We start from the raw sequence: 22328 nt of genomic DNA on the forward strand, positions 1-22328 counted from the left end.
CGGACAACTGCTTATAGTTCTCGGTAGTTGACATTTTATCAATAAAAGAAAAAGCAAAGACAACCTAAGTAAGCCTACTCTACCATGGAATTCCTTACCTAGTCTAGGTTCGAAGGTAAAATCTCCTAACATGCACAAAACTGGCACTCACACTAAACAGCAAAACAAAGCAGAATTAGGTATGCGCGACCACTCTTTGATGGTGAATTTGAACTGTAAAGTCTTGCGTTCCCTTTCAGTCACACAGAATGCTGCTTTACCGTGAATCGGAAATCATCATCATTCATACGCAACCTTTCGTTGATGTTTATATTATAGTAACAATTCGGGAAAGTCCGCTACTACCTTCTGATTAATTACCAGCGGCATTCTCTCTCTTAATTGGAGACACGCGACCACTCCGGTAAAGTTATTTACTACGATATTGGAAAATGGAAAATTAGAGGTTTTTCTCATACGCAAGCACTTTAACTTGCTTTAAACGTGTGTGTGAGACATTTATTTTTGTTGTCCAGACTTCCAGGGCAGCAAACAACATTTACTCGCTCTTATTTCCATGCAAGTTAAAATGGAGCTGGTTACAGTTTTACTGGCAAGGAGTTATTAGTGAATTGGAGTACTGAGCTTCACTCATCGGCTCCAAAACACTGCGCTTGCGGGCAGCTCCCACTTCCGGACTTCCAGTTCCTGACTTTTCTTCCTGCTACTGCTACTTCAGGCACTCTTGGGACCCACATCCCTCTGCAGCACAGGAGCCTTTGATCCGGCCTTGACTACGGAGAGTCTCCTTCTCGCAAATGTATTTATTCATTTATTGTCTGCTTGTTAGACGCTTATACAATAAGAAAATACTGTTTCAAAGCGCCCACAGGGTAGGGAGGGAGCAAAGGTGAGAAAACATAAAAAATACAATATTTATGAGCAGAGGGGCAGGAGGTAGAAGGGAAGAACCTACTATGCCTTGTGATTATTCAGAACGTGCAAGTGCAGCAAGGAAGAGGGAGTAAGTGCTGGGGAGTCCAAGCTCATGGCTGAGCCACAGATGAAGTGTTAGGAATGTTGAGTGCTACAAGGACTGGGCTCGTGGGAGGCGTAAGTGTGAACCTCCAGAGCAGAGGTTGTGCAGATGCAAGTGCTGTGGGTAGACAGGAGCTGGGAAGGACCGGAGGATGCATAAGGGCCCAGGACACCAATCGCAGCAACTGTGGGATGAGCAGAGGAGAGACTAAGGGAAGGAGGAGGAAAAGAGGAAAGCGCAGAGTGAGGGGGGAGGCGTTTCCATACGAGGTAGCCCACTGAGGATAGTGATCAACCACCTACTCTTTGTTTAGCAAAACGCTTTACACACAAAGTTGGTGCCAGAGAAACGTAGTGGTCTAAAGGGAGAGTATTTAGTGAGATAAAGTTGAAGATAGTGGGGTCCCCGGGCACAGACAGCCCTGTGGATAATGCAGAGGGATTTGAATTTAATCCGTGCAGCAGCCAAGAACTAGTGAAGACTTTAGAGAGATGCATTAGAGAAATGCGGGCCCTGGGCTGAAGGCTAAGGATAAGTCTTACTGCCCTATTCTGGATTAGCTGGAGTGGTCGCAGAGTGGAAGAAGGTAGATTCAGGAGGAGGCTATTGCAGTAGTCAATCCTAGAGTGAACCAGGGCCTGGGTCACATTGAGCCTCTGAGGGAAAGTAAGAAATGGTCAAATTCATTTGAGAAGGAAGAGCTGTACGTGGGACTTCTTGGCAATGTCCTGTATGTGTGGGAAGAAGAGAGAGGAGTCGAAGATGACTCCAAGGTTTCTGGCTTCAGTTGAAGGCGCAGGGGGAGAGCCTAAGGAGAAAGGCCAGAGTGAGGGGATGAAGGAGGGAGCAGGGGTCCCGATGAGAAGGATCTCCATTTTACAGGCGTTGAGGCAGAGATCGTTGGAGGTGCACCAGGACTGGATGGCAGATATGCAGTCAGTGATGAAGGGTGCAAGAGGATCAGCAGGGAGTTTGAAAAAGAGCAGTGTGTTGTCTGTGTAACACTGGATGTTGGAGAAGGAAGCAATGAGGCATGTAAGGAGCGCAAGGTAGATGTTAAAGAGCCATGGGGAGAGTATGGAGCCCCGGGGGACACCACAGGTGGAGAGGAGAAGGTACGCAGGATGACTTGGGAAGAGTGGTTAGTGAGGAAAGAGGCCAGCCAGTCCAATGCCCGTTCGGAGATACCGAGGGTATCATGGAGCCTTTGTATGAGGATGGAGTGGGCGACTGTATCAAAAGGCACTTTCCTCTGCTTGCTTCTGCACATGGGCCTCGGGTAACTGCACAACTTCAGCTCTGCAGTCATGCTATTGGGCACACCAGAGGAAACCATTAACTTCTTCAAGTCTCTCTCAGAGACTTGAAAGACAGACAGGGTTTGTGAACACAGGAGCAACACAGAAGCTGCAGGTTCCATGTGAACTGCCAGCCTTGTGCTCTTCTTCTGCTACTGCTGCCAACCTTCCAGTTCCTGCTCCAGCTCCTTCCTATTGCTCTTTCCTGCTGCACCCTTTTAAGCCTCTCAGGTGAAGAAATTGACTTCAGGTGTGGGCCCCTAATGTTAATTGCCTGACCCTGGCAAAGGCTGTTAAGGCTATGTGCCTGTGCCTGTCCTTTACTTCTGCATGCCTCCTCAGCCCTTTTCTTCGACACAGTCCCTGAGGGATTCTGGGACATGTAGTTCATTTTAAGAAAATGCGCTTTTTCCACTTTTACATTTTTAAGGGTGGTTGTAATTCCCTTTATAATTTTAGAAGAGGGATTGTGTGTTTTAGTTTTAGTAGTGACAGCAGACGCAGAGAAAGCAACCTTATCAAAATTCCCTGTAGTGTACCTTTGATATTGAGGGGGACATTTAAGCTCAGGGATAGAAAAGACAGGTTCTTTTGATGAAATAGCTTTAGATATGTCAATCTTAGGTTTTAGTACCCTAGTCTTAACTGTAGGCCGAAAGCCACTCGAATGACAACAATCCATAACTTCTTCTGGATAGTAGAAAGAGCATCCCTTTCACAGGAAAAATACCATGTCTCAGCCCCTAGAATCTCCCCACTACCCTCGGCCTTGTCTCCACCGAGGTGAACCCAGTATATACCACCCCCAGGATTGGGATCAGGCGGCGTCTGCCCTCTCCGGGCCACCTAGGAGACTTCAGGCTGGGGTTTTTGTGAGGGAGCCACAGGATTCCCCACAGCAAATAGCTTGTAGAATGTAGATCGCTACTGTATAAAGGATGGTATGTTCTACGCGTTTTCATCTCCAAAAGGATTTTCTCTGTGAAGCAGTTTAGAGAGCAATAGGTAGTTAATAACATGTGGTCATTGGCTGAATGATGGATTTGATGTTTGTGCCAGATGTCTAGTTAAATCATGGTGGCTGTTTGACCTGGGATTCCCTTTTACATTGTCCAGAGGGAAAGCTTCACAATAGTAGTCTGGGATGCTACACTGGGCATGGAGGCAGTGGTGAGATTTAGGGGGTAGGGGAGCAGGGGGAAGATGTGGCCCGGCCTAGAATAGACTTTGTGAAAGGTGAATGTAGTTGCCGAACAAAAGGGTAGGACGGCTGCTATGGATCTCTGGTAATGTTTGAGGTTGTTACAAGCCTGGCGCTATAGGACGGCCCCACACTGAAAGGTGGAAAAGAGGTGATTGGAAGAAAGTTGTTTTAGCAGTTTTGGAGGCACAGCTATTTCAAGCATCTTAACCATCAGAGGTAAAGCAGTGATAGAGTAGAAACTGCCACAGTCTGAGGGATGTAGAAATGGCAAGACCTATGACACTCAGCAAGGATGCCTTGATTTGTGGAGACATTAACGGAAAGGTCAGACAGAGGCTGTGAGAGCTTCACAAGAATATTTGAGAAGGGAGGCAGGTATGGGATTGTCACAGTAAGAAGAGGCCTTCAAAGGTATAAGGACTCACAGAGGTCCACGGTGTGAACTGCAACCAACTTAAAGACGGGCAATTGCCATTGGTGGAATGGGCACAAGATTATTGACAGATTTCCTAAGAATATCCAGAAGAATATAATCAGTTTTACCAAGGAAAGTCCCCAGGTTTCTTTTCACAACAACAGAAACAGTCCAAGTAAAATCGGAACCTTAAGGGTATTTGTCTTCCTTATTTCCCTTTTCCAAAAAGAAATGATGTAACTCACAGGTGAGTCCCAGAACAGCAGGATGCCTGGTATACTCCCCTGACAGGTTCCTTTCATCCTCAATATTTGCCTCACTGTCCCAAAGGCATGAGTCTTCCTTGGGGCTTTCTTTATGTTGTTCACTTTCACTTTAGTAAAGTTAATTGTGCCTGGTATACTCTCCTGCCAGGGCTTTTCCTTGTATACTTAACTCTCGCACTTGGAAACTTGCCTTTGCCTGGTTTACTTCTCTGGTATGAATTTCCTCAAGCTTTTGACTTGCAGTCTCTTTCAAACACTTGGTTTCATCTGGGATACTCTCCTGCCAGGACATATGCAGCTTTTTTTCTTCTTGCCCATACAGTAATATTTGCCCCCAAGTCTCAAGAGGCATTGGCTTTCCCTTGATCCTCCTTATGTCTTTACAATGTTCACAAAGCCAAGGGGTATGTTTCTTCCCTTGATCTTTCTCAGGCTTTGCTCCTCTGGTTCATCAAAGTTTCCTTTTCTTACATATGGGATGAGCGAACTGCTCGTGATCTGTTTCAAAGCCGCTTTAAACTCTTTAAAGGCTTCACTAGGCGTCTCTTTGGCTATAAGTGTGGGGCGGATTCAGTCTCAAGCAACCCGGTAACCCATTCTCCTTCCCCGGGCTTACCGGATGATTTAGTGGTTTCTCATGGTTCTTCGTTCTTTCTCCTTTCAGGTTGTTGGCCAAGCATGTGGTCCATCAGTTGCTGTTCCTTTGCCGTTCTGCGGTTCATGGCTCCCTCAGCTACTCACTTTCTGGCAATGGGCCACTTGTCATTCACTTTCCCCTCAGACTAACAGTTTCTCCAGCACCACTGTCCCCAGCATTCTGGATTGCAGCGTGCTGACCGGCATCTCTCCAGCTTGCAGCGTCAACTGGCTCCAGCACTTTTCCTTCCTGTTCTTGTTCTCCTTCTCCTTATCCCTCTCGTTCACCTCTATCAGCTGAGGTGAATTTAAACTTCCCACCAAAGTGAAGCGCCTTCCAGATACTAGTCCGTTGCATTGCCGTCTTAGTTTTAGTCATTTTCATTGCTCTGATCTTCTTCCTTGTCCAGTAACCCCATATATATGGGATTGATAACCAGTACTGGGCATATTACTTTAACACATTATCAGTAAGGTGTGTAGGTGACTGATGGGAGTTAGCACAATAAGCCATAACGGCCTGAGACATGGAGGGGATATCCCGAAAAGGAAAATGGGGGTGTATGTTTTCATCCGACAATGCCATGCTATCCCTCAGTGGGTCATCTGCCCCCATGTGGTCCTTCCTCATATAGCTGCCCCCAAGGTCAGGATCAGGTAGCGGCTGCTATTCTCTGGCCACACGAGGGGAGGCCACTCCCGGGAAGAAGTGATGACATCATCAGATTCATCAAAATACTATGCAGAAGCAGGTCACTGTGCACCAGAGAGAAAGAGGGCGAGGGCAAGGCCTCATCACAGAAAAAGGCGGCGGCAGAGAGGCAGTAAAGGGATAGTAACAGACATAAGGCGATCACCCTTCCCAGGAAATGACTTATAGGGACTGAAGGCAAATCAGACGCTGGCTGCTCGACTAATCTGAAGGGTAAGTGCTTACAGTGTGTGACTGTGTTGAACATCAGCAGCGATGACCCTGGTGCGAATCCAGAGGAAGTTGAAGGGAAATGATATGCGAATGACCGATTCAAGCCTGTGATACTAGGGACTCCTATGCTCTGTGCCATGAATGAAGTCTCTGGAGCCATCCCTTCATATATTAGGAAACGTCCAGATGGATGGATTTTTAGAACTTTTTTCAGATTCAAGCTTTTCTTGTTGATCACCCGAGAAATCGTGTTTATATGGAAACTTAGCCTTGATAGCAATTGCACCATTAGCCATGATGATGTAGAGTCGCTGAATCACGTGTGTATCCCATGTCCTGCTCTGCAGGTTACGAGGCAGCATTGGCTTCTGATGAAAGTTGCCTCAATAATGTCCAATTCTGGCATAGAGATGTTAGTGGCCGGAGCACTGCACTTTTTTTTTTTAAACTTTAGTTTTTATTTGCATTTTTATATAACAAACAACAAAAAGAACTGGTCAACCCCTCTCCCCTCCCTCCCTTTGTAACCCCCCCAAGCCCCTCCCAACCCCTCCACCCCGTGTCCATTCCAGTGACTTATTCATGGGAGACTCCCTGTGTTGGCTCTGTCTCCTGAGCCTCGAGGGCGATGCGATTCGTGACCGTGTCTTCAGCTGACTTAATGCCTCCGTTCCCCAGGTCGTGGGGACCCAGTTCATGGTGTCCTGTCTTACAGGGCTAAACCCGTTCCCTTATGGATGGGCACCGTCCCTTAAGTTCAATGAACATCCCATCCCCAGGATTGCTGCACCCCGTACCAGTCTGTGAGGAATGAGCTAGTGTCATTGTTCACCATGGCAGTTAGTTTGTCCATCAGAAACATGTTTTTTACTTTTTTCAGCCAGTCTTCCTTGGATGGGGCTTCCGGACTCTTCCATTTCTGGGCCAGGGCAACTCTGCCCGCTCTCAGCATGGTTTCCCACATCCTTGGATATCGGTGAAGCTCCGTTTCCTCCGGGGGGAGGCCCAGCAGCATCGTTAAGGGATCTAGCGGCAGGCTGTCCTCTGTTACTTCCTCTATCCAGTCCCTCACCGAATCCCAGTAGGTCTGTACTTTCGGGCAGTACCACCACATGTGGCTTCTAGATCCCATCTGCCCACAACCACTCGGGCACCTCGGTGACACCCCTGAGAACATTTTAGACAGTTTTACAGGGTCTCTGTGCCACCATTGTAATATCTTAAAGTTGTGCTCCATGTCCGAGGTGAATAGGTTCCCGTGGAATGCTATCTTGAATATTTTGGCCCAGGCGTCCTCAGAGATTTCCTCGCCTGCCAGGTCGTTCCAGAACGAGCGGAAGCTCCTTCTTCCTTGTAAGTTGTAGGTATTTAATATTTTAATTATACTAGACACCGCCCCCTCCCTGGACGTCGCTGAGTCAAGGAGCTTCTCAAAGGGAGTTAACTGCCTCCTCAGGTTTGGGCCCCATGATTGGTCGCAGAGGATGCCCTTCAGGCGGAGGTATTCGAAGATGGAAAGTGATCCTTGTCCGAGAGCATCTTTCAGGTCCTCATAAGACATGAATTCGCCTTCTCTGAACATCTGCCCAGCACTCCAGTCCCCTATCTGACCAGATCTGAGAGTGCCTGAACCCCTGCCCTCCCAGGTTGATAGGGTGGCCCCAAAGAGAGGACAGCTCAAAGAACTCTGTTATGGAGTCCAAGACCTCCTGAGCAATGACCTCATCTTTTAACACGGCGTCGTTACATTTCCAACGCCCTCTGCTTTCCCTATTCCAGCCCATTGCGATGGTGACTCGGGCCATGTCGTGGTCTGACCAGGGGACTGGGTCTATCCTGTAGCCTGCTACGTACGGACGAAGAATTTCGTCCGTTAATATGTAGTCTATCCTGGAAAACGAATTATGTATGGCTGAGTAATAAGTAAAAGAGGGAATCCCTGTTCTGGGGGTCGGGATTGTATCTATCAGGCCCAGGTCCTCATTCACTCTCCGAAAGCTCTGAGCCATGGCCTCTTCTGTGGGCCTGGGGTTGAGGGGGCCCATCCGCTTCCTATCTATGGAGGGATCCAGGACCATGTTGAAGTCACCCCCCACCACCAGCGGGCCCTGCGTGAATAGTCTGAGCTTGTCCCTGGTTTCCTCCCAGAATTGGGCCTGGCTCTCATTCGGGCCGTACACCACCGCCAGGGTAAGGGGGGACCCCTGTAGGGAGCCCTGTATCAGCAGGTAACGGCCTTCGGGATCTTTCAAGATCGCCTCCTTCTCGAACCCTACGTTCCTTCCTATCAATATGGCCACCCCCCTTTTCTTAGTCCTGTGGGATGCATGGAAGACCTCCTCGATTCCTCCCCCCCCCGCAGTCTGGGCTCCTTCCCCCTTGCCCAGTGTGTTTCTTGCACAAACAGTAGGTCTAGTTTCGCCCGCTTGAACTCTCTACAAATCAGAGATCTTTTCGTGGGGGTGTTCAGCCCCCGCGCATTCAGGGTACCCACTCCCAGGGCCGGATGGCTGTCAGCCATAATCAATGTTTCCTGCCCTGCTGGTCAACAACTTCGCATCGATTCTCCCTTCTCGCTCCCCTTGATTCACCGGTTGGACGCTATTGAAATGTTCCCCCAACTGCCCCCCAAACCCTTTCCCAAACAAACGGACCCCAACTAGGTCGCGAACCCCCACCCCCCTGCCCCGACGTCCAGCCAGATAGTTCCACCATTGCTGGCATTTTGACCGGACCACCAGCCTGCCCCTCTCGGCCAGGCGATCATTGCAAAATCCCCTTCTTCTGACCCCCCCCCGATTTGGTCCCCGTTATCGCCCCCAATTTACTTGCTGTTCAGCTGGATTCTGGCACCATTCTTGTCTTTCGGTGTTCCCCGGATTACCGCCCTATAGCTAATTAGCTAACTTCGGTCGTCCCAGAAGACCACTCTTTCGCGCCAGTGGTGGCTGGGACCCCTTGGTGTTAAGACGGATTTCTGAACTCTGTCCTGGTGGCGCAGAAGTTCAGAAGGCCAACCTAATTACTTGGAACAGGGTAACCTCTGGACAAGCCAGACCAATCAAGGAAGCGATCGCGGCGGTCAAGACTAGGTCTCAGGAGGGGTGAGGGTGACTGAAAGCCCGCAATGAGCACACAAAGCAAGAGCGCTTACAAACTACTCCAAACAGTTGTTATATCAAAAATATAAACACATTTATTTTAAGGCCTTTAAAACAACGACCGTAGCGAGAAAATCACAATATCACAATATTAAACCAACACATACCATCTCAACACAATATATATACAAATACACAGTCGCAAGCGTTTAAAGCACGAAATATGTAGTCCACCTGAAAGGAAAGGAAAACAGGCAGTGCGATAATGCTTTAGACTCAGTTCGCCTTCAGAGGCACCTAACTAGATGGAAGTCCGAGCCCTGCGAAGAGTGGAGCCTTGTGCTCAAAGTACCTGCCACGCCGGTGCCAACGGGCAAAAGGGGAAGCTCTTCGTAGTCAGGCAGTTCGGGTTAGTGCACAGCAGAAGGAGAGCAGGTTCCGCAACTCAAGCGCAGCCTCCACAGCGGGCAGAAGCAGAGCGCGAGTACGGCCAAAAGGGTGCTGTTTTTACACAGAAGGGAAAAGCAATGGGATACTGCAGGAGGGCGACCAGAACTACTCACCGGTCCATGAAGCAAGCAGACCCAGGCTTCTCCACGTTAGATTCAGCAGCTGGCAGGTTCAGAAGAGCAGGGAACGCCTCGTAGTCGTGTAGAGCAAAAAGACGTCCCAATCGACGAAACCAGCACAGTTTTGTTGCCGCAGCAGGACAACGGAGCGGCCGTGTGTATTCAAGCCAAATGTACACTCCTCCCTTCAGACTTGGGAACGCCAAGTGTACGAAGCGTGGGAGAGTGACAAGGACTCGAAATACAGCACAACCTGGCGGCAGTTACAGAGCTGGACTCCCTTGTAAGCTGGTCAGTCAACTGGATGGCCCAGAGACACTTCCGAAGGCTTACTTGGCAGGAGATGATGAAGTCGCCGGGAATAGCTGTTCCTGCTATTCCAAAGGTCGAAGCACCAGTACAGGCCTTCTGGTTCGATCCAAGGAGGAAAGGGTTTCACAGGACGACAGCAGTGCAAAGGAGGATTCCTTCAGCGGGTCACCAGCGATTCCTCGGTCCAGCCTCTTGGTTGCAGGATACTTGGCTCCTGTATTCCTTCGTTCGTGAGAACTCAGGAGATCGACATGGTAGTGGTGTTTCCAGCTCCCTCTTTTCCACGGTTCCCTTCGCGCCAAAATGGAGGGGAGCCAATGGGAGATCCGCTCATCAACACACATACCATACGTGGACCAATCACGGACCACGGTGGTCCCAGGCATTCACACCACCCCAGACTCTCTGGCACCCAGGATGTGTATTGGGACCAGACATCCCAGCCCACACCCTGGAGGCACACAAACGACATGTAGAAGCCCGCGAAAGCAACCACGTTTCGCGGGAAAGTACATGCCCAAATAAGGAAGGCCCCGGGTCGCCCGACCTGGGGAAGGTGAAGGGAGCAAGACGGTCAGTGGACAAGACAAAGGAGCCTCGTGGTCTGGCCATTTTGGAGAGCCAGGCCACCATTTTGGGTTCAGTGCAAAAACGTGCTCAGAACGCCAAAAGGAGCTCAAAATAAACAAAACGATCGCTGCCACCATTCGAGTCCCTGAATGACTTGCACCGATCAAATACCATCCTAAAAGAGTATCTAGGGTCTGTAGAAGGCTAGAGACCCAAGAGAGCTGTAACTTAGCTTACAGTGCCCTCTTGTGTCATGTTGCACTAAAGCCGCAACACGATAGAAGAAACTACGGGAAACAGTGTTCCCCGGTACTGACTGTCTTAAGGGCATGTCAGTTTCCCCGTAAGAAAAGGAGCGAAAGCCCAGAGAAGTGCGGCAGAAGGCTGTACTTCTCTGGCAAAGTCAAGAACAAGGTTAAAAACAATAGCAAAAAGTTTAGGGGTTGCCACATGGAAGGAAAATTCCCTACAATTACGAAATCTTTCCTAACACTCGCCCCTCCCAGACTATGGACAGGGGGAACTAATCCACCCCTGGATGAGTCTCTTGTTCAGGTCGGTAAAACATTCTGGACAACCCATCAGCATTGCTATGTTGGACACCTGGCCTATGCTCAATAGTGAAGTCGAAGCCTTGTAGACTTATGGACCACCTAAGCAACTTTGGATTCTCCCCCTTCATGTTCATTAGCCACTTTAACGGCTTATGGTCAGTCTGCACAGTGAAGTGGGTCCCATAGAGGTAGGGCCTCAGCTTCCTTAGGGCCCACACAACAGAGAAACATTCTTTCTCTACCGTGGACCATCTGAGCTCTCTGTCCTTAAGCTGGCGACTAATAAAACCGATAGGGTGTTCCTTACCCTTCTCATCTACTTGTGATAGTACAGCTCCTATCCCAGTGTCAGAGGCATCCGTCTGCACGATAAAAGGTCTTTGATAATCAGGGGCCCTGAGCACAGGCGCCTGGCACAAGGAGTCTTTTAAGCCATTGAAGGCCTTCTCACACTCGTCGGTCCAAGTTACCTTCTTGGGTTTCTTCGGAGTTGTGAGGGCAGTCAGAGGAGCAGCTATGGTGCCATAGTCTGCCACAAAATTGCGATAATAACCCGTGAGTCCTAAGAAGGCTCTCACTTGGGTTTGCGTAGTGGGGGTAGGCCAGTCTTGTACTGCTTGTACTTTACTGGGTAGAGGCTGTATCCTCCCTCCACCTACTTCATGTCCAAGGTAAACCACTGAGCCTTGTCCAATCTGGCATTTACTAGCCTTTATGGTCAAGTGGGCTTTCTGAAGAGCCTGGAGCACAATCCTGAGGTGTTTCACATGGTCTTCCCAGGTGGCACTGAAAACTGCTATATCGTCCAGATATGCAAGACAGAATTCGTCCAACCCATTCAACACATGATTCACAAGCCTCTGGAAAGTGGCAGGTGCATTCTTCAACCCGAACGGCATTACCCGGAATTGGTAAAGGCCGTCTGGAGTAGAAAATGCTGTCTTCTCCTTGGCATGTTCTGCTAAAGCTATTTGCCAATAGCCAGCAGTGAGGTCAAACGTGCTGAGGTACTTGGAGGCACCCAAAGTATCCACCAGCTCATCTGTTCGAGGCAAGGGGTGTGCATCTGTCTTGGTGACAGCATTCAGAGCCCTGTAATCCACGCAGAACCTCAATTCAGAAGTGCCTGCTTTTGGAACCAAAACCACAGGACTGGACCAAGGACTACTAGAGGGTTCAATCACCCCAAGGTCTAACATCTTGTTGACCTCGGTCTTAATATAAGACCGTACTTTATCTGACATCCTGTATCCCCTACTTTTGGTAGGTACACTGTCTCCTGTGTCAATGTTATGTTTGCACCAAGGTGTCAAACCAGGGGACTGTGAAAACAGGGGGGAAAACTGCCTAAGCAAACTTTTCACCTCAGCCTGCTGATCAGAAGTCAGGTGAGGGGCCACTCGGACACCCTCAACGGAGCTATCTGAAGGACCGCTTTGGAACAGGTCGGGGAGAGGTTCTGACTCCTCTTCCTCAACATCTGAAGCCAGTAGCAGTGCTGCGATTTCGACTCTTGGGACGAAAGCCTTCAGCCTATTCACGTGGAACACTTTTGGAGCCTGTCCAGGCCTTCCAAGGTCCACTAAATAGTTCACCTCACCCAGGGGCTCCACCACTGTGTAAGGGCCTGACCATTTGTCCTGTAAAGCTCGAGGCCTTATTGGATTCATGATCAGGACTTGCTGACCAGGTGTAAAGTTGATGAGGGAAGCTTTCTGGTCGTACCAATGTTTCACCAGCGCTTGCCCTGCCTTCAATTTATCACTAGCCAAGCCCATCAGAAGTACCATCCGTTTTCTGAGCCCTAGCACATAATCAACTACATTGGTAGTAACAGGGGGAGTGGGCATCTCCCATCCCTCTTTGACAATGGCTAAGGGTCCCCGTACGGGATGACCGAACAGAAGTTCGAAGGGGCTGAAGCCAACACCCTCCTGTGGTACCTCTCGGTAGGCAAACAGTAGGCATGGTAAAAGAAGATCCCATTTTCTTCTCTGGGGCTCCTCCAGAGCCCCAATCATGCTCTTTAACGTTCTGTTGAAACGTTCCACCAGACCATTGGTCTGGGGGTGGTATGCAGAAGAGAACTTGTAGGTGACCCCACATTCTTTCCACATAGCCTGCATATACTTCGACATAAAGTTGCTGCCACGATCTGACACAACTTCTTTAGGGAAGCCAACCCTAGTAAATATGCCGAGTAAAGCTTTTGCAACTGACTTGGCAGTTACAGTTTTCAATGGGATGGCCTCAGGGTACCTGGTTGCATGGTCGACCAGCACCAGGATAAACCTATTGCCCGAGGATGTTTGCGGGTCAAGGGGACCAACGATGTCGATCCCTACCCTTTCAAATGGTACCCCCACAACTGGGAGCGGTACCAACGGAGCTTGGATTGTCGCGCCAACCTTACCAGACAACTGGCAGGAGGCACAACTCCTGCAGTGACTTTCTACTTGCACCCCCATCTTGGGCCAGTAGAAGTGCATGGATAACCTTTGCTTGGTCCTCTTCATACCAAGGTGACCAGCAAGGGGAACTTCATGCGCCAACTGCAGGAGGAAGGGCCTAACAGCAAGGGGAACCACCAACCTCCTATGGTCTCCTTCTGTAGACTCTGTGGGCTCACTATACAGGAGTCCACCTTCCCAATAAATCCTATGCTTCCCAGGAGGTTCACCCTCAAGCTGGGAGCAGGCCTGTCTCCTTAGGCCTTCCAGAGATGGGCACTCACGTTGGCCTTTACTGAATTCGTCCCTATCAGGACCTCCTTCAACTAACAAGTCTTTTAGTTCAGGATGATCGTTGGGGTCGAATACTTCAGGCATCGCCACCTCCTCGTCAGGCCCGGGCGATTGACCAACTTCCTCCACCGCAGTGGTAGGCGAGCTCGGGGGAACATTCTCTTTCCCTCGTCTTGACTTGTAGACTCCTTTCGCCTTGGGTTTCCCCTTCGGCTGGGGCGGCGTATTGGACTTGGCCAATGCTGCCCTTGCTTGAGACCGTGTGTAGGGTCTTTCGGCAGTGTCTCCTACGAGCCCTAAAGCTCTGAGATCATTGCCCAACAAGACCTTTCCCGGGACGTTTCTCTGAATGCTCACTGGAATCCTGACTGCTGTACCATTTAAAGTAAGATTTACAGGGATCACGGGAAACATACGGAGGGGGCCGTCAGCCAACTTAGTGGGCATCAGAGTAGCTCTGGCAACTTCCTCTGAGTCTACCAAGGTAGAATCCACTACAGTTCGACTGCACCCACTATCCCTAAGAGCTGGAGTATCCACTCCATTGATCAGCACACTGTCTTTAAAGTAGTGCTTGGTATTATCCGGAATCCTAGCATAAGCCTCTGCGACTTTAGGCTCCCAGGAACCCAGGGACACTAAAACTACCTCAGCCTCTATTCCGCTGGGAAATGAGTCTGAGGAGAAGGATGCTCCTGTAATCTCTTCTTCCTCGTAGGAGGAGAAGGCCAGATTAGCGGAGTGGACCCCCAAAGGTCTAACCTTACAACGGGGATCCCCCTTCACATGGTCAGTTGCTCCACAAGAAAAACAAGCCCCATTGGGTCTGTTTACGTAGGGAGGCTTATTGTAACCAGAGTTCTGTTTCGGAGGCGAACCTCCACTACCCTGTGAGTTCTCTTGTGTCTTACCCTTGTTTTTCTTTTTGTGGCCCTTATGGGAAGAAGATTTAGCAGATTCCCCACCCTCCATATCTTTGGACTTTTTCCCTTCCTCCTGCTTACCAGGATGAGTTTTGTCCTTATGGGACACTCGATGTGACACCCATAAGTCTGCTGCAATGGCCAGCTTCTTAGGATCTATCTCCTTCGAATCGGCCAAATGCTGCTTAAGCTCCGGGGAAGAAGAAGCAAAAATGTGTTCCAGCATGACCAGATTGATCATGCCTTCGAAGGTAGAAACCTTATAACCTTCGACCCAGCCAGTTAAGTTTTTCAAAGATTCAGCGACATAAGATACCCAAGTACCACCTTCCTTTTTCTTATACTCTCGAAAACGCTTTAAATATTGGGCCGGAGTCTTCCCAAACTTTAAAATGAGAGTTTGCTTTAACATTGCGAAATCAGCCCGCTCAGCCTTCGACATTTCCATAATGGCACTACAGCCAGAATGGGGCAGTCTACTGAGCAACCACGCAATCTTATCAGCATTGTCAACTTCCTGGACCTTGCACGCATACTCAAACGCATTCAGCCAGTCCATAATGTCATTCCTTTCTTCATACACACTGAGCAGATCTTTCGGAAACCGTGGATGAGAGGAAGCCCCAGACCCATGTCTAGGACCCTTGGATCCATTTGCAACCTGAAGCTTGGCCAGTTCCAACTGGTGATCCCGGTCTTTCTGTTTTTCTGCCTGTTCGATTTTTAGTTTGGCTATGCTGAATTCAAGCTCCTGCTGCCTAAACCGCAGCTCTTGCTTCTTGAATTCAAGCATAGCCTCCCCATCAACACTGGCAGAGGAAACATTAGACATTACATCCTCCCTGTCCTCGTGGTCGCGATGGATCAGTGCAGCGGCAGAACCGTCGGTTCTGCCAGTGAGAGCAGCCCCACCACCTTCTGCACTGTCCTCGGAAGTTATAGCGTCAAGCTGCGCTTCTTGCCACGCCACGATTCTCTGGATCATTTCCAATTTTGTGCCTTGAGAGGAAACACCTCTCTCCGCACACATCTTTTTCAGCGTTTCTGATTTGGAAGCATTTAAAGTTAACAAGGTATTTGCTTCCATACTGTTTGATAGGACTATGGCCTTTTTAAAGTTATATTACAACAATTCACTACGTGTACTGTTTGGAATAACCTGAAATGCCTTAGTTCGAGCGCAACACTGGATACCTTCAGTCGTATCCCACCGCTGCCACCAATTTGTTAAGACGGATTTCTGAACTCTGTCCTGGTGGCGCAGAAGTTCAGAAGGCCAACCTAATTACTTGGAACAGGGTAACCTCTGGACAAGCTAGACCAATCAAGGTAGCGATCGCGGCGGTCAAGACTAGGTCTCAGGAGGGGTGAGGGTGACTGAAAGCCCGCAATGAGCACACAAAGCAAGAGCGCTTACAAACTACTCCAAACAGTTGTTATATCAAAAATATAAACACATTTATTTTAAGGCCTTTAAAACAACGACCGTAGCGAGAAAATCACAATATCACAATATTAAACCAACACATACCATCTCAACACAATATATATACAAATACACAGTCGCAAGCGTTTAAAGCACGAAATATGTAGTCCACCTGAAAGGAAAGGAAAACAGGCAGTGCGATAATGCTTTAGACTCAGTTCGCCTTCAGAGGCACCTAACTAGATGGAAGTCCGAGCCCTGCGAAGAGTGGAGCCTTGTGCTCAAAGTACCTGCCACGCCGGTGCCAACGGGCAAAAGGGGAAGCTCTTCGTAGGAAGTCAGGCAGTTCGGGTTAGTGCACAGCAGAAGGAGAGCAGGTTCCGCAACTCAAGCGCAGCCTCCACAGCGGGCAGAAGCAGAGCGCGAGTACGGCCAAAAGGGTGCTGTTTTTACACAGCAGGGAAAAGCAATGGGATACTGCAGGAGGGCGACCAGAACTACTCACCGGTCCCCGAAGCAAGCAGACCCAGGCTTCTCCACGTTAGATTCAGCAGCTGGCAGGTTCAGAAGAGCAGGGAACGCCTCGTAGTCGTGTAGAGCAAAAAGACGTCCCAATCGACGAAACCAGCACAGTTTTGTTGCCGCAGCAGGACAACGGAGCGGCCGTGTGTATTCAAGCCAAATGTACACTCCTCCCTTCAGACTTGGGAACGCCAAGTGTACGAAGCGTGGGAGAGTGACAAGGACTCGAAATACAGCACAACCTGGCGGCAGTTACAGAGCAGGACTCCCTTGTAAGCTGGTCAGTCAACTGGATGGCCCAGAGACACTTCCGAAGGCTTACTTGGCAGGAGATGATGAAGTCGCCGGGAATAGCTGTTCCTGCTATTCCAAAGGTCGAAGCACCAGTACAGGCCTTCTGGTTCGATCCAAGGAGGAAAGGGTTTCACAGGACGACAGCAGTGCAAAGGAGGATTCCTTCAGCGGGTCACCAGCGATTCCTCGGTCCAGCCTCTTGGTTGCAGGATACTTGGCTCCTGTATTCCTTCGTTCGTGAGAACTCAGGAGATCGACATGGTAGTGGTGTTTCCAGCTCCCTCTTATCCACGGTTCCCTTCGCGCCAAAACGGAGGGGAGCCAATGGGAGATCCGCTCATCAACACACATACCATACGTGGACCAATCACGGACCACGGTGGTCCCAGGCATTCACACCACCCCAGACTCTCTGGCACCCAGGATGTGTATTGGGACCAGACATCCCAGCCCACACCCTGGAGGCACACAAACGACATGTAGAAGCCCGCGAAAGCAACCACGTTTCGCGGGAAAGTACATGCCCAAATAAGGAAGGCCCCGGGTCGCCCGACCTGGGGAAGGTGAAGGGAGCAAGACGGTCAGTGGACAAGACAAAGGAGCCTCGTGGTCTGGCCATTTTGGAGAGCCAGGCCACCATTTTGGGTTCAGTGCAAAAACGTGCTCAGAACGCCAAAAGGAGCTCAAAATAAACAAAACGATCGCTGCCACCATTCGAGTCCCTGAATGACTTGCACCGATCAAATACCATCCTAAAAGAGTATCTATGGTCTGTAGAAGGCTAGAGACCCAAGAGAGCTGTAACTTAGCTTACAGTGCCCTCTTGTGTCATGTTGCACTAAAGCCGCAACACGATAGAAGAAACTACGGGAAACAGTGTTCCCGGGTACTGACTGTCTTAAGGGCATGTCAGTTTCCCCGTAAGAAAAGGAGCGAAAGCCCAGAGAAGTGCGGCAGAAGGCTGTACTTCTCTGGCAAAGTCAAGAACAAGGTTAAAAACAATAGCAAAAAGTTTAGGGGTTGCCACATGGAAGGAAAATTCCCTACAATTACGAAATCTTTCCTAACACTTGGTGATCATCCCTCTGAGTTATTCCGCTCTGCCTCTTTCGCTGGTGAGGGTGTGCTCATTTTCCTAATTTTCCATGCCCCAGATTTCTTCCTTCTTTCGCTCAACGGGCCTGGGCCACTTGCTCCGCCCGTTGCCGGCCCTGATGGCCCCCTTCGGGGGGGCGGGTCCACCACGTAGCCCTGGATGGCTCCCTTGATGTCTTCCTCCGTGATCAACGTCGTCCGTTGTCCCTGGTATTCGAAGGTTAGGGAGAAGGGGAAGCCCCATCTATATCGTACTCCCTTCTCTTTCAGCAGCTGTGTGAGGGGGCGGCACATCCTGCGTTTGGATAATGTGTATGCGGAGAGGTCTTGAAAGATGGAGACCTGTGAGTTGTTGTACGTAATCTCTTGGGCTCTCCTGGCTGCTTCCAGTACCCGTGTCTTCTCCAGATAGTAGTGGAACCGGACCAAAATCGATCAGGGACCCCCTGCTCGTCCACCCGCTCTGTGTACCCGATCAAACGTGAGTTCAGCGGTCATCTCCTCTTCAAAGAGGAGGGCGATTATGTTCCGCACCATTCGGGTGAGCTCTCTCTCCGTTTCCCCCTCTGCCTCCGGGACCCCAAAGAACCTGAGGTTGTTTCTCCGTTCCCTATTCTCAAATCGTCCATTTGTCTTGACCTCTCTTCCTCCTTCTTCTCCAGGGCTGATAACCTCATATTAGTCTCTATCTCTAGGGTCGCTGAGGAGGATTGATTGGATTCGACCTGTAGGAGTCCTCAACTTTGTCAACCCGTTGGTCCATCTTTTCAAACTTCTGGGCAATGTCGGAGCGCATGTCTCTAATTTCTTGCAAGATGGACGCAAAGCCCCTTTCCATTGCCTCCGTTGAGGGGGCAGCGGCCTCTGAATGGCCCATCCCTCTGACTTGGACCGGGTCATTTTCGTAGGGGCCTGGGTCTCGGTAGCAATATTTCTGCAAGTTCCTCTGCCAGTCCATTCGGTCCCCCTCTGGGCTCTCCGTTGGGTATACTTTGATTGTGGGGAGCTCCTGGTTTACTTCGCGGGTCACTTCGTGGGTCCACCTGTGCCCCACTGGTGGAAGGGCGGGCACACGCCCCGCCAGCCTCAGGCGGGGGCCTCACACCCGGTATCCTCAGGGCCTTCCGCGCCCTTTATGTCCTCCTTGGTGGGGGGAGGAGTGCTTGGTTGCCGCATTGCTCACCGCGTGGTGGTGGGCCGCGGACCCGGCCAGCGTGATGCTTGTGCCCGAAGCCCTCTCCGGTGGTGGGGTTGGGGATCCGGGGGCTAGGCCGCCTCTCTCTCCTTTCACGGGTCTTCGCTGTGCCTGGGGGGGGGGGATCACCTCTGGGCAGGCACACGCCCCGCCAGCCCCCGCCGCGGGGGCCTCACACCCAGTGTCCTCTGGGTCTTCCGCGCCCTTTGTGTCTTCCTTGCCGCGGGAGGGGCACCCGGCTGCCGCGCCGGTCGCCGCGTGGTGGCAGGCTGTGGACGTGACTCGCGCGTGTTAGTTGTGGGGGCACCTCCCCGCTGCCTGAGGCCCACTATGGGGGTGGGGGGGGCGGAAGAGTTGCCGACCGCCTCGCGGGCAGCCCGCTATCCCCCGTGGGGGGCCTCTGAGTCCGCTCCGGAGCTCTCGCCTCTCCAGTGGCCTATCCGGGCCGGCGCTCCCGTCTCCGGGTCGGGCACGTCTCTCACGCGGTCCGCGCCCTCTTCGCCTGGGAGGTGCAGGCAGACCGCCTCCCAGTGTGAGTCCCCCAGGTCCCCGCTCTGTGTCAGCGCCGTGGGGGACGGGTGTCCGCCGCGGCGTAGGAGGACGGACCCTCCCGTCCCGACCTCCTGTGCGGCGGGCTGCGGCTCTGTCTTCCGGCTTCGTGCCGCCCGGGCCCTCTGCGGCGCTCCCACTGCTGGGTCTGCAGCCCCGGATCTCTGCTCTCCGGGGGTCCTCCGACCCCGCTGTTTCGTTCCATGGGGGTACCAGGGGGTCTCCCTGCTCTTCGGCCCACACTTTCGCCGCGGGTGGGTCTTGGGGGGGCTCAGTCCCGGTTAAGACCTGGCCATTGGTGGAGCATGGGAATCAGGCAGCCATTGCCTGTGCGCCCCCTGGTGGCCTCCGCACAGCACTTTTGATTGCGGTAGTCAATTTTCTAATTAAGCGGAAATTAACTGATTAATTTTGATAGTTGTGGTAATTTTTTTTTTTTTTTTTTAATAGATGTGCAATTTTATTTGTCTCCCCTTTTCCTTTTCTTCAGGTTCCTAACGATGGAATGTTGCACTAATTGACGATTGTTGTTCCGGATATCTCCCCACTATTTATTCTTGTTTTTTCTGTAGCTGAATGCTTTGTATAAGGTTTTTAATAAATCAGTACAATAAACACATAAAAAGATATGAATGCAGTAGTAGGTGCAGTGCCCGAGTGATGAAGTAGCGGCAAAGGCACGTAAAGACTGAATGAGGAAGAGCGGACAGAAAAGAAAGAAAAGGGAAAGTCATTTAAAGAGAATGTAAAAAGTGAAGAGAGGTACAGCAACATGCTAAGAGGCAGAGGACTCAACAGAAACACAGCAATGGAGCGCAAGCGACCAGGAGAATGTGCATTTTATGGTGCATGCCAGTTTGGGGGAAAATGAGCACGTTTTTGGTGTCATTCAATCACTCTATGCACGAGGCTGGACTTTAAGCTCCTGGGTCACAATGAGTAACTCCTGGTCAGAGGGAAATCGTTACGCCCAGGAGCTCCATAAATACCAATTGGGGCCCCTGCATGAGATGTAGGGTCAGGGTGGGTAAGGGTAGGAGCGCAGAGGCAGGGTAGGCAGGGAAAGACCTCTGCACATTACTCTGTCACCCTGTCCAGCCATTCTATAAACCTCCCCCTACCCCCCATAGCTTTGACGGGGTTTCCACTCTACACCCGTCATTCTTTGCATCAGCATCTCGCGAGAGCGCAGCTGTATTATCGCTGCACCCCACATTTTTGGTAGATCTCCTTTCAAATCCTTAAAAGGAGTTTCTTTCCCACTCCCATTGTACGAGGTAAGGCTCCCTCTTACCCAGTCCAATATGTCGTACGTGGGGGGGGAACCTCTGTTGCGAGTGATGGGCGTTAGCCTCTCTGAGGTCTCTTGCCACAGTCTCATAAATCTATCAGTCCTAGAAGGTGTTTTAGGTTGCACCCCACCTCTTTATGCGCTCAGCCACAGCTGCTCTCAAGGAGCCCCCTTCTAGACCTTCAGAGTGAAGTCCAGTAGAGAAATTCTCAAGCTACTGCTTCATGATTTTTAGATCTGGCTATTAGGATAAGCCGAAACTATTGCATTGTAGTACAGCTAGAAGCAAGCAGACATGAGGAGAGACACATAGCTTGTGGGCGTTTTTGGTTATCCACTGACTGCCCATGGCCATGCTAATCCCTGCGACTTTTCCCATGCACGACCTGCCCCTTCCTGCCGAAACCACATCCTCCTGTGTTCCCTTTGAGCTAGCTTTATCAAGCAGTAACATCAAGCGTTGGTCTGCCAATGGTATTTCACAGCAGTCGGACAAGAGTTAATGGCATTATTGTGGCTCAAAATATGCTACTGGTATAATACAAATGTCTTAACCAACTGTGCTTCCAGCCACTTGATTTATAGCTGTTCCTTGCACTGAAGTATTTTGGAACACAAGCATTGACAAAGCCAACAGTTTCAGTGTAAAGTATTAGATAGGCATTTGCCAGGCACTGCTTTGATACGTCCAACCAATCACACCATTTTCAATCTGTTGCCATCTTATGGACAGGTGGTACAGTTATGGCAGACCCAGCAAATGCCTAACCAATGCCTACACAAAAACCAAAACTGTTGTCTTTGCCAATACTTGTATAATGGGTATTTGAGACAGAATCAGCACAGTTTGCAAAGGGATGGGGAAAGGGGAATTTTTAAGGATTTAATACAAGCAATTCTTGATACATGGACTAGATTAGTAAAAGTGAAGTAGAATCTTATCGGGGCAGTAATCAAAAAGACTGGTGCCCAATCCTCAGCCCTTACTAGGAAAATGCTGTTATGCCGGCCCCTAAAAGACACAACATTGCTTCCACCGGCTCTAAAAGGAAGGACCCTTTATTATCTGCCTGTCTTGAACTGCCATTGGCAAATGGCTCATTGCCTCAAAGGTATGAGGTGCAGCGCGTTGCATTACCAGATGCCACAGACCGCTCCACTTACAGGAGTGAAGCAAGATGGCTGCCGCCCGCTGAAGGGCTACACAGAGCCCGAGACAGGATCACGCAAGGCAGGTACTAGGTGAACTGGAGTACAGTGGGCCTCTGCTCGCAGCAGATGTAGAGTGGACACAAGGTGCCCTGGAGTGCTTTCAATAAACGATGGAAATTGACGTCACAGGCCTTTCAGCCAATGGAAACTAAGCAAGATGGCTGCCATCCTCTGGCCCACCGATCTGGAAACACGTTAAATTCCCGAGA

At 50.4% G+C, this 22328-nt stretch overlaps 1 protein-coding gene across 1 annotated transcript in view; it reads right to left on the reverse strand.

The window, feature by feature from the left end:
• The window catches only part of LOC138511196 (gamma-secretase subunit APH-1A-like), a 240900-nt gene that overhangs the window by 92219 nt on the left and 126353 nt on the right, over positions 1-22328 (reverse strand). The gene's annotated exons all lie outside the window — the stretch shown is intronic.

This window comes from Ambystoma mexicanum, chromosome 6p (assembly GCF_040938575.1).
Source record: "Ambystoma mexicanum isolate Mex_15411 chromosome 6p, UKY_AmexF1_1, whole genome shotgun sequence".
NCBI lineage: Eukaryota > Metazoa > Chordata > Amphibia > Caudata > Ambystomatidae > Ambystoma > Ambystoma mexicanum.